We start from the raw sequence: 19,304 nt of genomic DNA, 5'->3' as shown, positions 1-19,304 counted from the left end.
ACCAGCACCATGCCAGGAAACTGAATCACTGCCATTGGAATTGGCATAAGAAGATTCTGATGATCACTTTATCTGAAGATAAGATACCGGACACTGAAGTTCTTGAATTAAACTGTCAATATTCAAACTATTGCAGAGAGTACAACTTCAGTGGGATGAACAGAGTTTTCAAATGTTAAATATGTGCTTGCCAAAAATATTATTTTATGGAGAACTCACACCAAGCAAGCGCTCACATGTGGTAAAACAAAACAAACCAATTCAAGGATGCTTCAGAACTTCAGAACTAACTGTGTGACTTTGAAGTCAGTGGCATTGGACAACCCAACATAGTGTGCTCTCATCAGAGGATGTCCTGGGTTCTATGAGCAAAGTAGAATTGAAGTAGCTCAAAAGAGATGCAAGATGCACAGATTGTGTTCACATGGATTATTTGTGCATGACCTGGGGTAGAGCATCCTGAGCTCATATTGGTGTGATGGGCCTCAGTCGACACACCCTAACTTGAGTATAATATAATGATGTCATTTTGGTCTTCTTCAAGAATGAAAGACAGCAACCAACACCAATCTTGATAAAGATAAATCAAATAAAAAGTTCTTAACAACTACCAGAAAACTTATCCACAGAGGTGACTCAATAATTTGATAACATTGTGCTCTAAATAATGTAGGAGTGTTAGAAAGAGGTGGGAGTAAAGTTAGTTATCAAACTCTCTTCATTTAGAACTCAATTTCAAACCAGGCTCTCATCTTTATCTTTCAAATAACTCTCAATGTTTCTTGGAAGATGATTGTATCTGGTAGATAGCGTTTTCAGTGGGTGTTGTAATGTGATTTTAAAACATACACAAGCTATAAAACATTCACAATATGGGTAGAAAAGAGTGTCTTTCTCAAAGAGAAAGAAAGATCAATTCAGTCTTTTTTTCTGAATTTTGTTCAGGTTGTCATTTAATTTTACTTCTCGTCAATGTCAGTGTATTATGACTTCATATTTCTTATCCATATTTTTTGCTAATCTGTTGATGTAATTCCTGAAATAGCTCTAATACAAAGCATTCTAGAGCTTAGTATTTTTCTCTTGCCTAAATTTACTAGCATTGGAATGCATTATTATTAATAGATAGATAGCAGGTAATTAAATAAAGGAAGGGAGTTTTAAAGGAGAGATGTAGGAATATGATTCAGAGGACATATAGAGGACAATAATGTATGTACAAGTCTTTGTGTGTGTGAGTGTGTATGTAAGTGGTGTATATGCACAGAAAAAGAAAAAATATATACATACTCATACATAATTATATATAATTTATTTATCTATATCTTTCTGTTCCATCAAATATTTTTACTATGAGACACTGATTTAATTTTCTCCAAATGTAACTAGAAAGATAATTGAAGCTTTGCCCAAGAGGCGTTAGTATCTCTTTTTTTTCCTCCACTGCTCTCCATTCCCCTCATTTCTTTCTCTTTGGTACTTTAGTGTAGAAAATCTTTAAATGTCATACCTGAAAGTAGAGAGGAATGAAAAAAATTCTTCACTCTTCATCATATTAAATAGCATCAAGGTAGCAGTGATTTATTTCCTTTTAAATGGCTCTTTACTGCTGTCTTTTAAATATCACATTTATTTCCAAAGATTTCTTTTCCCATTCCTCTTCCCAGAAAGCCTTCCCTTATACAAATAAAAAAAATGACTAATAAAGAAAAGAAATTTTTATAACAAAAGCATTTTATTTTTCAAAATACATGCAAAGATAGTTTTCAACATTTACCCTTGCAAAACCCAATGTTCCAAAATTTTTTCCCCTCTCTCCTCCCCTAAACAGCAAGTAATTCAGTATAGGTTAAACATGTGCAGTTCTTTTAAACATATTTCCACATTCATCATGCTGCACCAGAAAAATCAGTTTAAAAGGGAAAAAATGAGAAAGATAAAAAAAAAAACAAGCAAGCAAATAAAACAAGTTAAAAATATTATCAGGGATGAAACAAGGTTGCCAAAAATCAATCACCAATATTCAATATTATATTAGAAATACTAGCTTTAGCAATAAGAGAAGAAAACCAAATTATCACTCTTTGCAGATGATATGATGGTATACTTAGAGAACCCCAGAGAATCAACTAAAAAGCTATTAGAACTGATTGACAACTTTAGCAAAGTTTCAGGATACAAAATAAATCCACATAAATCATTGGAATTTTTATACATCATTAACAAAATCCAACAGCAAGAGATACAGAGAGAAATTCCATTTAAAATAACTGTTGATAGAATAAAATATTTGGAAATCTATCTGCCAAAGGAAAGTCAGGAACTATATGTTCAAAACTACAAAATACTTTCCACACAAATAAAGTCAGATCTAAACAATTGGAAAAACAGCAAGTGCTCTTGGACGGATCGAGCAAATATAATAAAGATGATGATACATCCTAAACTAACCTATTTATTTAGTGCTATACCAATCAAACTCCCAAGAAACTATTTTAATGACCTATAAATAAATAACAACAAAATTCATCTGGAAGAACAAAAAGTCAAGAAAAATCAAATGAAGGTGGCCTAGTTGTACCCAGATCTGAAACTATATTACAAAGCAGCAATCATCAAAACCATTTGGTATTGGCTAAGAAATAGATTAGTTGATCAGTGGAATAGGTTAAGTTCACAGGACAAAATACTCAATAACTATAGCAAGCTAGCATTTGACAAACCCCAAATCCCCAATTTTTGGGATAAGAATTCACTATTTGATAAAAACTGCTGAGAAAATTGGAAATTGTATGGCAGAAACTATGCATTGCCCCACACCTAACACTGTATACTAAGGTAAAGTCAAAATGGATTCATGATCTAGACATAAAGTATAATATTATAAATAAATTAGAAGAATATAGGATAGTTTACCTCTAAGATCTGTGGAGGAGGAAGGAATTTGTGACTAAAGAATAACTAGAGATCATTATTGATCACAAAATAGGTAATTTTGATTATATTAAGTTAAAAAAACTTTTGTACAAGCAAAACTAATGCAGACAAAGATCAGAAGGGAAGCAATAAACTGGAAAACCATTTTTATATCCAAAGGATCTGATAAAGGCCTCATTTCTAAAATACATAGAGAATTGACTCAAATTTATAATAGTTCAAGCCATTCTCCAATTGATAAATGGTCAAAGGATGTGACCAGACAATTTTCAGATGAAGAAATTGAAACTATTTGTAGTCACATGAAAAGGTACTCCAAGTTATTGTTGATCAGAGAAATGCAAATTAAGACAACTCTGAGATACACACCTCTCAGATTGGCTAAGATGACAGGAAATTATGATAATGACCAATGGCGGAGGGGATGTGGGAAAACTGGGATGCTGATACTTTGTTGGTAGAATTGTGAAAGATTCCAACCATTCTGAAGAGCAATTTGGAACTATACTCAAAAAGTTATCAAACTGTGTATACCCTTTGATCCAGCAGTGTTTCTACTAGGCTTATATCCCAAAGAGATCTTAAAGGAGGGAAAGGGACCCACATGTGCAAAAATGTTTGTGGCAGCCCTTTTTGTAGTGGTTAGAAACTGGAAACTGAGTGGATTGCTATCAACTGGAGAATGGCTGAATAAGTTATGGTATATGAATGCTGTGGAATACTATTATTCTATAAGAAACGACCAGCAGGATGATTTCAGAGAGTCCTGGAGAGACCTACATGAACTGATGCAAAGTGAAAAGAGCAGAACCAGAAGATCATTATACATGGCAACAACAAGACTATACTATGATCACTTCTGTGGGCATGGCTCTCTTCAACAATGAGAATCAAACAAGTTCCAGTTGTTCAGTGACAAAGAAAGCCATCTACACCCAGTGAGGGGACAGTGGGAACCGAATGTGGAACACAACATAGCATTCTCACTCTCTCTGTTATTATTTGCTTGCATTTTGTTTTCTTTCTCAGGTTTTCTTTTTTCTTCCTTCTTGATCTGATTTTTCTTGGGCAGCAAGTTAACTATATAAATATGTATATATATATTGGATTTAACATGTATTTTAATATATATTGGATTACCTGCTAGCAAGGGGTGGGGTGGGGGGAAGGAGGGGAAAATTTGGAACAAAAGGTTTTACAAGGGTCAATGTTGAAAAAATTACCCATGCATATGTTTTGTAAATAAAAAGATTTAATAAAAAAATAAAAAAAAACAAATTAAAATACTATGGTGAGATCCACATTCAGTCCCCAGAGTTCTCTCTCCGGATGCATCACAAGACCATTGGAACTGGCCCAAATCATCTCATATTTGAAAAAAGCCCTGTCCATCAAAACTGATCATCTTATAATTTTGTTGTTCCTGTACCCAATGTTCTTTTGGTTCTACTCACTTCACTTAGCATCAGTACATGTAAGTCTCTCCAGACCTGTCTGAAATCATCTTGCTGATCATTTGTTATTGAACAATAATATTCCATAACATTCATATGGCATACTTTATTTAGCTATTCCCCAAGTGATGGACATCCACTCAGTTTCCACAAACATTTTTGCCCAAGGGCCCTTTCCCCTCTTTTATGATCTCTTTGGGACAAAGGCCCAGGAGAGACACAGCTGGATCAAGGGGTATGCAATTTGATCACCCTTTGAGCATAATAAGGAAAGACATTCTTAAAGTTAATTGTCTAACATCACATGCAACATTTTATACCAGTGGCGCCTCATCTCTGATGAAGCAAGTGGAACTGACCTCTCATATGTTTTCTTTGGGGTCCAAGCTTGGTCAACATAATTTTCCAACATTCAGATTTGATTGTTCTATTATTCTTTCTATTCACATTAGCACGACAACATATATTATTTTTCTGGCTTTATTTCATTTTGCATTAGTTGATATTAAATTTTCTTTGGAGTCTCCAAATCCATCATATTCATTGCTTCAGCACAATGATTATATGTTTCTGCACCACAATTTATCTGGAGGATTCCTAATCAAGTGGGCATCTATTTTATTTTAAGTTATTCATCATAAATATTTTGATGGCTTTGTTTTAAATTCTTCTGCTATAAACATATGAAATTTCTTGTTTATAGAACCTCTCTTTTGTAATTTTCATGCAGCTAAGTAGCTCAGTGGATGGATCAATGAACTTAGAATTAGAGAGATCTGAGTTTAAATTTGGTCTCAAATATTTACAAAGGTTTGCCTCAGTTTCCTCCCCTGTAAAATGGGGAAAACAATACTTACTTTCCACTGTATTGTCAATGAAGTGATATAATGTTTACTATAATTATCATTATATATAGTATATATATTATAAAAATTAATATATAACTATAACTATAATTTTGCTAACATTAAAATGCCATAAATGTATAATTTATTGTTATCATTTTATTATTAGCGTAATTCACCCCTTTGAGTCATATGCCTAAGAATGGAATTTTAGGTGATAGCATATGGACATTTTAGTCACTTTACTTGCATAAATCAAATGGCCTGATAGAATGGATGCAATGGATTCATACCTCCAGCAACAGAGCAATAGTAGTGTGCCTATCTTTCCACACTCTCTTCAACATTGACTATTCCTCTTTTTTATCATTTCCAATTTTTCTGGATCTAAGGTGAGTCATTTTAATTTATGTTTCTGTTATTATCAGTGAATTGGGTCAAGAACTATTTGTTTCTAGTAAAGTAATTCCATACCAATGTATGAAGGAAGGGCTCCATAATTTGAGTGGGTGTTAAACCAAAGAAGAGAAAAGCTGAGGATTTTCCTAATTTTAGTTGCTAATATTTCCCCTGCCCCTCGCTCCACTCAGGCCCCATCAAGATACTTTTGTAGGTTTTGCTTTTAGTTCAGTATGTCTATTTTGTTTTTCTTCTTCTCAATCAAATGTAAATTTAGAAGGCAATGTTTTGTTTTTATTTCCCTAACATAGTACTTGTCCCAAAATAGGCACTTAATAAATACTTGTTGAATAACATATAATCAAATCCAATCAGTTTAATATATTTACATATATAAAACTGGATATGTTATAGCTTGCCTAACATTCTGTCACCTTTCATCTAATCCTATTGTGCACTCCCCCTTCTCTTAGCCAGGAATGTCTTACCTCACATTGGGACTATTGCAACTGCTTGCTAAATGATTTATTTTAGTTATTTTTATTTTTTTTTTTTGCCTCTAGCATCTTTCTGCTTGGATTCGTCTTCTACTCTATCCCAAATTCATCTCCTTAGGTGCTGTTTTGATCACATCACATCTCCTTCTCCAAATCCTTTATTAGCTCTTCTCTTGCCTATGGGATCCAGTCCAAAATGCATTATCCAGCATTTATGGACTTCTATAGTTTGGCTCCAACTTGACTTTCCAATCTTGTCTTCCCCATTTGTCTGTGTGAACTCTCTCCTCCAGCTAGACTGCCTCCCCAATCTCTTGTGTGCATTTCTCATTTTAATGTCATGGTAATCTATCCATCATTTGTTAACCAATTTATGGATTATTCCTTGAATGACATCTTGTCTTTCCTTGCATTCATTACTTAGTATTTACCACATGGTGGTGGATAAACATTTATTAGGTCCCTGCTTTCTGCCAGGCACTGTACTAAGTACTGGGGATACAAATACCAAAAGCTCCCAAATAAAACAGAACTAATCAATCAATAAATCAAACAAATCATTTCTTGCTCCCAAGGAGCTTTTAAGTTCATAAATTGTTTTGGCCTCACTTCTCCATTATGTCTACAATCAGGAGAGGGTGTCCCTTTTTTGCTTCTCATCTTTTTTTATTTATTGTCTTCCCACAAAAAATGTACCCTCTTTGAAGGCAGAGATTAATTTCTTTTCACTTGTATTTGTATTCCCAGCTCTTAACATAGTGGCTGGCATATAGTAAGTGTTTAATAAATGCTTATTGACCCACAGACTGCCCAGAATATATTTTGATTGCTAAATTTGATTGGTCTCATTTATTGTAGTTAGTTCTTTAGTAAATAATGCAAACTTTATGATGATTGGTTTTCACTAAAAAAAACATAGAGTTCAAGATTCCTAAACTAGGATCTTGAAACGGCTTCCTGTTCTTCATGAGTCTGTGATTTAAAGTATATATGAGGTTTGTAGAGTTGGATTAATGGAACCGGTTTAATATTCTGGGATATCTCTTTTCTATCCCCAAACCATGGTCCTTGGCATCCATATCAATTACCCAAAGCTGATGGCTGATCATTTAAGAAGCTCAACTTTCTAAGTGGGACTGATCCCCACTTGACAAGGATCAGAGGAATGAAAAGAAAGATTGCTTATAAAGGGAAAGAATAGGATGAGGCATTAGTGGGAGGTATCAGTCATTCCCCAAACATTATACTGGAGTTTTGAATAAGATTATATGGTGTATGCCAACATAAAAAGCTTTATCTCCTCTTGTGAAGGATAAATGGCCTGCTATTTTGCTACTGAATTATGTATTTGTGTAAATGAATTGTCTAAAAGGAAAGCAGTTTGAGATAGAGAAATGAACTTTGGACTTGGAATCAGAATATATGACTTTCAATCCGGGTTCTGACTCTGATGAGCTGTTTGACCAAAGACAAGTTACCACCTGTCTGAACCTCATTATCTTCACCTGTTAGACAAAAAGAACCCCAATTGTATTCACTGAATTATTTGGTTGTTAGGAACAAAGTCTTTTCTTTTCAGCTCCCTTTTTTGTGTGTATGTGGGGAGGAAGTGAGGCAATTGGAGTTAAGTGACTTGCCCAGAGTCACACAGCTAGTAAGTGTTAAGTATCTGAAGCTGAATCTGAACTTAAGTTCTCCTGACTTCAGGGCTAGTGCTGTATCCACTGTACCATCTAGCTGTCTTTTACTTTTCTCTTTTGAGATTATTATTTTAATCTTTTCTTTTTCAAATATTTAAACTTCATTTTATTGGCACCTTTAGTTTTTATATCACATTCACTTTGGAATACATCCCTCCTTATTTTCTGTTCAGCAAAACCCATCTTTGTAACAAAGTTTAATATTAAAAAAGGAAAGCATTTTTAAACCTTAAAGTGTCTCAGAAGCTACATTCCACCCCAACACCATACATTTATGTCTGGAAAGGAGTTTTGAGATCTTATGCCATTTTCCAAAAGGATTACAATGTAATTGGAAAAGATTTAACAAAATCAATCCAAATGCAACACTTGATAGCTAATGTTAAATTGTGGTTTTCTAAGTCGATATGTAGCTACAGAAATTTGTTTCTGTTTGAATTTGATGCCACTGATTATTAGTTCTTCTCTCTCCATTTTAAAGATTAGGGAGAGAGCATCCAGGTGGTACAGTGGATAAAACACCAGCCCTGAAGTCAGGAGGACCTGAGTTCAAATATGACCTCAGACACTTAATACTTCCTAGCTGTATGACCCTGGGCAATTCACTTAACCCCAATTGCCTCAGCAAAAAAAAATAGAGAGGCTTAGAAAAGTCAAGTAATTTATAAAGTTCACATAGTATAAGTAACAAGTCATGATTTGAACCCTTGTCCCCGATTCCCAAGATGGAGCCCTTGGTGCGCTGTCCTATTTTCAGTTATCAAATCATAAGAGCAAAGATCCCAAGTCAGGAGAGATCCACAAGTGCACCTAGTTCAGTCCCTTCATTTTACAAATTAGGTCCATAGAACTTAAATGGATTACCCCACAGCACAGAGACAGGCCAAAATTGGAATCCAGTTCCTCTGTGTCCCAGTCCAGTTATCTTTCTACTTCAGCATTACACTTCTCTTGTTTAGGTGATGCTCAAAAAGTTAGAAGTGAAAGTCCTGAGTGGTGAGATCACCAAACAATTGAGAGGACAACGATAAAGAGCTTCCAGTAAGAGTTTCTTCATATAAATACAAAGGGAAGTAGAAGAGCCCCAAGATTCTATTATAAATGCATGGAAAATAACCATTACATGACAATGAAAAAATGCATCTCTCCTCTAAGACTGTCTTAGCCAAAACTATATATATATAGATATATATATGTACATATATATTTAAAAAATATAAATTAATGCAATTCTGGCTTAATTTAGTTTTGTTTTTATCAAATCAGCAAAGTTAAATGCTACACCAGGCCAAAAAAAAGCAAGCATCTCAAGCTGTGCAAATCATTTTCTCCTCGATGTGAATTTTGGGAAGAATCCTGCAAACATATTTATATTTCAGCATAAGGGCTGAGATCACATTTAATTTTACATAAAAAGTGTCATTTGTGCTTCTCTGAGAATAAAAGTCTCAAACAAAAAGCAAGTCATTCCATAATTCAATGTCTGCGGCCCACTAGGCATCCAATTGAAGAAATCCCCTTCGAGGACCAAACAAACACTTGCTTACATGTTGGCACTTCAAATCAATACCAGACTCAGCAAGGCATGGATAGACTGCTGCCTGTTCTCTTTGGAGCAGTTAAAGTAACAGCAGCCATACTGTTTTATGACTGAATGAGTCATTCATAGCCCTGGCCCCCAAGAGGGGCAGGAAGGAGCAAGGAATTGTGCAAATGGTAAGAACAGGGACTGGGTTTGAAAACCCTAGGGAGAATATCTGGTCTTGGATCCAATGGTAATGTTAACCGAGCTTGGCTCTCCATGGGTGAGAGATAGGTTTAAAGGGACCAAAACCAGAGATTTAAAAAAAACAAACAAACAGTTATGGGATTGGTGTGCTTGAAAATGAGATGTAGTGGCAGTGTGTGAAAAAAGAAAGCAATTAAAGTTCATACTCCCCAAGCTTCCAGAAGATTAGAGGGCAGAAAATAGTTTGCTGTACAGATTGTTTTAATTGATAAAGGTTTATCCTCAAGAAGCTGGAATGCAATCCTAAATCAGTAATGAGTCTGCCCATAACTTCCCGGAATTACTAATCATGGCTACTCTTTTTTTCTTGTTACCTTGAAAAGGGGAAAGAAATGTCCTCAAATGTCACAAAGAAAGGGATTCATTCTTCATGCTGGAAAGCTAAATTGCTATTTGGAGCTCCAATAATGACATTAGGTTAAGAGTATAACTAACCCTTCCAAACTGTGTGTGTGTGTGTGTGTGTGTGTGTGTGTGTATGGGTAAGGGTGCAGTGCCCCCATGATCTGGACAATCCATATAAATATTTTTGGTCCTGCCTTCATGCCAAAGAAGAAAACTGAATTATTATAGTATTAAAAGATAAAATATATTGATATTATATAATACTATATACGTGTATTTTATGCATTTCTGATTTTCCAGACTTTCCGTGTCATCTGCTGGCCTTCACATAGCATCTGTGGCTCCTACAAAACTCGCCCTAAATTCCTATGTAGTATTTTAGGCTAACCTGTGATTTATCTAAAGTTGTCATGTGGACAACAACTCTAGTGCCTTTGGAGGAAGAACTGATATTTTAGTAAGACGGGAGTTTCAGGAAATTTAATTCCTAAATATTTCTGATTCTTTAGAACATGAATGAGACTATTGACAATTGAGTAAATAATTTACTCATATTCAATCACTAGATTCCTTGGTTATAAACATACATAATTATTTTTATGCTTGAGGCCACTGACATGAAAAGGACCTTCAATTAAGCTGAGAGTTAGGGGTGTTCCAGAACACCACGAAGTCTTTGCTGGATAGGTTTCTGTAGGGATAGATGAGGACAAAATGGGAAAGTTCCCTATCGCTTGAAGTGAAAGTACCATTTGGTAACTTCTTTTTTAAACTAATTATTCTTGCTAATCAAGGGCTAAGATTAGTTGTTTTATATTGCTCAGACACTACACATGTCATCTATGGGTACAAAATTTTAGCATCCTGAGACAAAGCCCTGCTTGGTCTGTCTTAATAGTGGTTCTTTCCAGGAGGAAATTGGGTATGAAGTTACCACAATTCCTGGTAACAGGGGGACATTTATTTTTTAAATTTTTTATTATAGCTTTTTATTTATAAAACATATACATGGATCATTTTTCAGCCTTGATCCTTGCAAAGCCTTCTGTTCCAATTTTTCCTTTCCTCCCTCCTCCCCCCTCCCTTAGTAGCAGATAGTCCAAAACATGTTAAATATGTTAAAGTATATTTAAATACAATATATGTATACATATGTATACAGTTATCTTGCTGCACAAGAAAAATCAGATCTAAAAAGAAAGTAAAAAACCTGAGAAGGAAAACAAAAATGCAAACAGACAATAATAGAAAGGGTGGAAATGCTATGTTGTAGTCCACACTCATTTCCCATAGTTCTCTCTCTGAGTGTAGCTGATTCTCTTCATTATGGAACAATTAGAACTGGTTTGAATCATCTCATTGTTGAGGAGAGCCACATACATCAGAATTGAGTTTCTTATAGTCTTGTTGTTGCCTTGTATAATGATCTGGTTCTGCTCATTTCACTCAGCCTCAGTTCATGTAAGTTTCTCCAGGCCTCTCTGAAATCATCCTACTGGTCGTTTCTTACAGATACAATTATTATTACCTTAATATTAACAGGAGACATTAAAATAGACTTTTGCTCAATATTGTTAAAAGGTGATTTCTTCCAAAAGACCATGAGTTTTTTTTTCAAATAGGAATTTTTTAAATACTTTCTTTGTTCCCTTTTTGTTTGACATTCTTCAATTAAAATTTTTAGTTCAATAAGCATTTATTTATGGGACTTGTGTTCTATCCATAGGCCACTGTGCTACATGACAAAGAAAATAGAGCTCTGTACTTGAAGTAACGGAGACTTAAGCTCTCATCCTTCCTTTGGTGTATCATGCTGGACAAACCACTTAACCTTTCTGTCTTTCTTTCAGTTTTCTAATTTAGAAAACTAGAGTTATAATAACACCTACTCCCCAGGTTTGCTGTGAGGATAAAATGAAACAATATTTGTAAAATGTTTTGCAAACAACTTTAAATATTATCACCATTGTTGTTATCATCATCATCATCATCATCATCCTCCTCCTCCTCCTCCTCATCAACCACTAGCTATGTAAGCATGGAGAAGTCTAAGCATCTGAAGCTTCAGTTTTTCTTCTGTAAAGAGAAAGATTGAATTAGGTCATTTCTAAGATCCTTTCCAATGATCATATGATGACCAATTGTGGATCCATCTCTGTAGTGGTAAGTACCATGGACAGGGGAAGCAGGAAAGTGAATGACAACTAATTTGAACAGGACTTAGAAAGCTTAGAAAAAATAGCAGAGCCACTCACTGCTGGCAGATTTGTTACTGTTCCAATGTTGTGAATAGTGATATTAGTTAGGCTCATTAAAGAATGATTATTGGAAATTTGTAGGTAATTAAGCAGGACAAGTTCAGTGACTTTGGTTGATTCATATTGGTCTTGAATAAGAGACAGATTCAGACTATCCTCAAAGTTTGAAAAGAGCATGATTTCATTTCTGGAGGTCCATTTTCTGCTGATGATATAACTGCCTCTCTTCTCTGTGATAATTGATAGGGTAGGAGTTAGAGGAGAGAATCACATCATTTTCAATGCTTTCCTAGATATTTTGTGTTCCATGACAGTGTTTGGTACTTAAAAAGGAAACCCACAAGTTTAAAATTAAATCTGTGATGGCCAGAAAATTCTGAGACATCCTTTGCTGCATCTCTGATAAAGTAAGTATATAAAACATAACTTCAGTACTTTAATGACAAGTTCAAGAATCCAACAATAATCATACTAACATAACTAGTATGGGAAGTCCTTCATTCCTCTGTTGAAATATTTATTAAATAACAAATCTTTAATATTAAAATATATACAAAGTAGTTAAATACAAGGTAGTTGGAGGAGGAAGGACATTAGTCATTTGAAGGGATCAGGGAAGGTTTTGTATGGAACATGGTGCCTGAATGGTACCTTAAAGGAAAAGGTAGATTCTTCCTATAAGATGAACATAAGGAGGGAAGGACTGCAGAGGAGGAAACAAGGATTTATTATATGCCTACTCTGTGCCAGCTATTGTGCTAAGTGCTTTGCAAAATATCTCATTTTATTGGATTGCTAGGAGGTACATAATTGAAGGTTTGTGAAATAGAAAGTCCTGGGAAGGAATGCTGAATATGAGCAAGTGGGACAAGGCCCTTCTGGCTAGTGTGGTGGGGGAATGAGGTCTATTGTGTCTGGAAAGATAATGCAAGTTCCTTGTGATGGGGTGTTTCTTATTTGCCTTTGCATCTTCAATACTGGACAGCACCTTGAACCTATTATGTGTTTACTTGGGTTTCCTTCTGATTTATAAGTTTAGAAATATAATTTCATTAGATTATTACGGTGCAACTTGTATCTGGAACAATAATTCATGTTTACTAAAGTCACAAGAGACTGAATTGTAAACATGAATACTAATTTATTACTTTGTAAATATGAAGCTGCTGAGGTGTTCTTTTCTCAGAATGGCTAAATTGATGACACATCCAGACCAGTGGCATGAGCCATATTAGGATTACAAAAAATATCCAAAGAAGGAAGCCTTATACTTTCACAGTGGTCACATTCAGTATTCTAAAATTTTCAAAAAAAAAGAAAAAATACATAATATTTTCTCATTTGAGCTAAGTGGTATAGTGACTGGAGTTCTGAACCTCAAGATAAGAAGGCCTCTTGTGTTAGTTAGGTGATCCTATACAAGTCAAAACTTCTCTGTTCCTCAGTTTTCTCATCTATAAAATGGAAATAATCTATAGCAGCTACTTTTCAGGGTTGTTGTGAGAATCAAATGAAATAATATTTTTAAAGTCCTTAATAAACCTTGAAGAGATATATAAATATTACTTGCTTTATTATTATACAATCAATAAGGTGATAATTGTATTCTCGTTTCAGACATGATGGCAACATGATTTTTCAGGGAAAATAAATACCTTGCCCATATTTAATGAGTCTTTGTGATAGGGATTACAATCTGACTCTAATTCCAGGATTTACCTAGTACCTCACAAACCTGATTGATCCTGCAACCAGCAGCAGCATATTGGAGCAAGGAAGCTGTAGAATGAACATACTGGCCCATGATTTCATAGCATCATGCTGAAACCAGAACACAATACTCCACCAGTCAACAAAGATAGATCAGACAAACTTTCATTTTGACAATTTTTCCCAGTTGCCCAAGGGTGCAACATCCCAATTTAGGGGAGAACTTCCTTATCTGGAGGCAAATCAAATAAACAAGCAATCTTTAAGAACCTAGAAAGTTTTAGGCACTTGTACTAAGCTCTGGAGATACAAAGAGAAGCAAAATCATGTCCCCTGCCTGAACTCAAGGAGCATAGAGTCTGATGACAAATATCTCCTACTGAATTCTTTGCAATTTTTTAAAATTCCCAGTAAAAATTTACTGGAATAATCAATGAAGTATCAAGGACATTGACTTAAATCCAAGCAAATTTGAATTCAAATCCCACCTCTGAAAATACTCACTGCCTATATGACTGTGGATAATTCACTTAAATGGTAGCCAGGAGGCACAGTGGATCCAGTGCCAATCTTGGTGTCTAGAAGAATCATTTTCCTGAATTCAAATCTGGTCTCATTTATTATATGGGTAAGTCAATTTCCTCATCTGTAAAATAAGAAGGAGAAGGAATGGCAAATCACTTTGGAATTTTTGCCATAGAAATTCCAAATGAGTTTGGACAGAAATTTAGATGTGACTGAAAAATGATTAAAACAGAATTCACTTAATTCTCCTGAATTCAGTTTCCTTTTATTACACAATGTTGGTAAATGATTTCTACTTGCTGATGACATCATAGATTTTTCATGGACTTTAAAAGTTCACTAGCTGAAAGGCATTCTTCTGGGGATTGCCTATCATCATAGTCGATCACTAAAAAAAATAGAAAGTTGGGTTAAAGTTATAAATTTTGTAGCCTTTGGTAGAATAACAGAATTTCAAGATAAGAAAAAAGATTAGGTTTCCAAGGGAGGCGAAGAAATTGATTAGGATGGTAAAGAGAAGGCTGGTAGGTGAGCTCCAAAAGGCTTATTATAAATGCTGTTTGTCCTTTGTTTTTGAAGACCACTATGTCATCAGAAAAGTGATATCATGACATGCAAGTGAATTGGATCTAAGTGAGGATGGGCTGTAACTGATTATTGCCTAGACTTCTATGACTTCATGCAAAGACCAGGACCACATACTTGAGATGAATATCCTATATTTTCTAGCCAGATCCTTAATGCCATTTTCCTGATATATTCTAATAACCTCACAATTCATTGGTGGATTTTTTTCAGTAGGATGTGCAGAAGCTCAATTACAGCTGTCTGATTTGCCATGCACCTATAGATGGTCCAAAACTATTTCGCACAGAAAGCATGTGATCCAAATTCTAACTTTTTGAGGTCTGTGCTTATACTTCTGATATAGGAACTGGGTTACATTACCAGGAGGTCTTCTTTATATTTTGGAGAAATGCTTTCTGGGATATGGGTACTTTATTGACACCTATCTCATATTCTTTGTTTCATTCTTCAGCAGCTGATTTTTTTTTCTCTCCGAGCCCCATTGGCCTTCTTATAATTTTACTTTTGTTCTTATTTGAAATGTCTTTTCATGAGCCAAAACATCTCCTTGAAAGAAAAAGGGTTTTTTTAAAGTAACAATAGTTCTCTGATTATGATGTGTGGTAGTGAATCATAGAATATTGTATTCCCTAAAGAATTAAATTTGATGCAAATCCAAAGAGCAATTGAGTAATGGTAATTGACATGACTAAACCTCACAACATGACAAAGAATTTTGTGGGTGAAATAGTGCAAAAGATGTCATCAATAGACATGTGACTAGAGAAAGACAAAGGATGAGTCAATCATATATCAAGGATGAAGGGTAACTTACAAACAAATGCTGTGCTCTTATGGTATTTTTTTTTTGTCAAAAGATTGAGAACAAATTCCCTCCCCACCCTTGACAAAAAAAAAAAAATAGGTAAATATCCTGTGGTAGATTTATGGGAAAGTGTGGACAAAAGTTAATCAAAAGGGGCAGGAATGAATGAGTTGTTTCACTGGCAGTAGTGTCCATATCGATAAGATAGCAGATTCCTCCAAATACTTGCGTAATGGCACATAGAACTGTCAAAGATGATAAAGAGCTGGACTGAAAGAGACTTCATGAAGCCTGAGATTGGTAAAAATTCTCATTCCTTCCTTTACTTTTCATTTGAACACTTTTCTCAGTCATTCAGTGTTCAAAACCATCAAAAGTTTTTAATAAGAGAATGATATTTCTGTTGTGGTGGCAGTTTCATTATTACTAGTGCCTTAGGACACTCTCTAGCCCTTTCCCTGAATCCCAAGGAAGAATTTCTTTTTCTCTTTATCAGTTTAGTCTAACTTTAGAGATAAGTTCTTCATGCCTTTCATAAGACTATTTAGGTAGCAGGATCCCAAGTGCATTATGGGGATAAAGAGCATTTGATGATGTTATTGTTATCATTTTTGGATTATTCACACTCCAGAGAACACTGCTTTGTCAGCCATAATGTTGTATAATAATGTACACTGGGTATGGGGGGAAAGTACTCTGTATATGAATTGGGCAGGACATTCAGAAGGAAACTTAGTAATGATCACTGTAGGCAATCTTTGGATAGGAAGGAGATTTCAGTGAGGAGGCATTATTTACTGAAAATCTGGTTTTTTTGTTTTTTGTTTTTTACCCTAAGAACAAACCAGTATTGTCCATCCAGAAGAAAGTCATATGACTTATTTTAATGACTTCACAATTCTTTTTTAGCATGGATCTTTTAGTAGGACTCAGACTAACTAGCTCAGCTACCTATGTTTGCAATGTTAATTAAGATCCACAGAAAATCTGGGTTTGGGACAGAGGGATTGGAAAACAGAACATAAATAAACTTCCCTTTGAGCATTCAGGAGACTGGTTATAGAAGAGAAATAAATGAGCTCCGAGAGATCTTTTACTGGATTCTTAATTAGACAGAGAGCCAATAGAAAAAGAGGAAAAAGAAAAAAAATGAACTCAGAATTCAGGATGGGGGTGAGCAAGATTTTTATGCATTGAAATTTATTGTTTTTAAGGTAAACAAATATATTACCTTCTCTGAAAGGCTGGAGCTTAAGTTAAAAGTTTTCATTACTAGGCAGAGCCTACCATGATCTTTATTCAGGAAATATTGAACTCTAACAAGTATTGATAGGTAATTACTTAAAAGTACATTATACATTTATACTACATCTTCTTTTTAAAAGAGAAAATGGATAGTAATTGACATCAGAGACAAGTATGCACAGGGAAATATCTAGCTAGTTGGGAAGTAAAAGTAATTTATACTTTCAATTATCAAATTGGCAAGTAGAATATTACTCCCTTGCTTTTTTCTTTCATCTCTAGCATAACTGACAGAATGTATTATACAAGTGAACCTTCTCATGAGAAAACCAAAGAGTTTTAAGAAATTCTATTGGTAGCTACTTTTTTTGGTAGCCACTCTGCCAGTTCTTCAGGGAAAAGTTGTAGCTGGTACTAATTGCAGCTGAAATTGAGAATTTTCTCAGGGAATATCTTTAAAGCCGGAATATTCATAAGTTAAAGGAGTATACGCAAAAAAAAAAAAAAAAAGTAAAATTGTATTAAGGTCAGAGATTTAGAATCGGAAAGTCAGTGAGTCAATAAGCATTTAATAAGTACCTAGGTTTAGGTGCTATTAAGCACTAGAGATATAAAGAATGGCAAAAATAGTCCCTGCTCTTAAAGAATTCATAATCCAATGAGGGAGACAAGTAAATATATACAAGCAAGCTATATAAGGGGCAAATAGAAAATACAGTCAATTTTTAACATTTACATGTTTAACTTTCCCAATTTCAAACACTTATAATTTTATTAGTAACTTCATTTTTACTTTTCTTTTGGCAGACATGCATATTCAGGATTAGGTACAGTAGAGAACAAAATGGGAGTCACAATGCACTCAAGTTTGTGTAATGATTGGTATCCTACTAAGTGCTTCACTGGCCTTGTTAACCCTATGGTTATAAAGAGTGCCCTGTGCATTTGGTGCATATTTTCATTATTTGCCTTTAAAATTCTTGTTTTGTGCTGTAATTATTTCCCCAAAGTGTAGTGCAAGTCTTTTTGGCTCAAAGCCCAAGTGTGTAAAATCAGTGAAATGGCTTAGTGTGAGAATAAAGGCATTAGAGAAGCTTCCTGTTGGAATATCTGCAGCCACTTTTGGCTGTGAGTTTTGTGGGAGTTGTTGTAGTCACAAAAAAGGGAGGAGAGTATTCATAAAAAAAATTTCATGAACTTCTTTAAGAAAGAGCTAATGTAAGTCTCAATGAGAATGGAAAAAAATGGAAATTGTGGGTAAATGAAATGGTGGTTACCCCTGCCTCACATCAGGTCTCCCCAGACGAGCATCCTAGTCTAGGATGGGAGAACAGTATGACTGTCCCTTTAGCATCTGACCCTTCAGAGACCACTGGTTGGGTTGAGTTGTAAGGCAAAAGTTCTAAGCTCTGATAGAGCCAGTAACCACTCTCAAGTGATTAGAAATAGCCAATTGCCCTTTTTCTCTTTTTTATCTTGGGTTTTTTTGGATATCTCCATCTCTTTACCTCCTAGTCCTGCATTTTCTTATCCCTTATCCTATTCCTATGACTTTCCTATCCCTTGCATTTTATGGGATATTTCAGGGTCTTTGTGATAGAAAAAGTATATTTTATTAGAATTAATATTTTGTTATACATAATTGTATGCAGAAAATGCAATCTCAGCAAACTTTAGCAAAAGATGATAGTTTTTGGTGCTCTTGGGAACTTAATCCTCCTTAATTTCTCATGGCTTCCATGAATCAACATTTGTGCTTTTGACTTTCCAGCCATCTGCTAGGAATACAACTCTCATATAAGTTGAGGATTGAATGAAATCAACAGAGAAAAAGTCCTGGAATTAAGAGGGATTTGGAAAAGACATCCTGTTGAAAGATGGGATTTTAATAGGAACTTGAAGAAAGCTATGAAGAGAAGTGATCCTAGAAGTTACCAATCTAATTTTTCTATGTTAGAGAAGGGGAAACTGAGACCTCCAAAGTTGGTTACTATCTCAAATTTAAATAGATAGTATCTAAGTAGCTGAATTTTCATGGCTTCATTGAAAGTGATAGTAGAAGAGATAGACTTATTGAAATTCTTCTGATGGATAATATTTCCCTGTCAGCTTTCTTTTCTTTTCTTTTTAAAAAAGTAGTTAGAAAATGGCAATAATCACCATAAGTGAATTTTAGAATGGACTTTAAAAACAGGTTCTTGGTAGCA

This window comes from Sarcophilus harrisii, chromosome 5 (assembly GCF_902635505.1).
Source record: "Sarcophilus harrisii chromosome 5, mSarHar1.11, whole genome shotgun sequence".
Taxonomy (NCBI): Eukaryota; Metazoa; Chordata; class Mammalia; order Dasyuromorphia; family Dasyuridae; genus Sarcophilus; species Sarcophilus harrisii.
Note: the sequence above shows the minus strand (reverse complement) of the source record.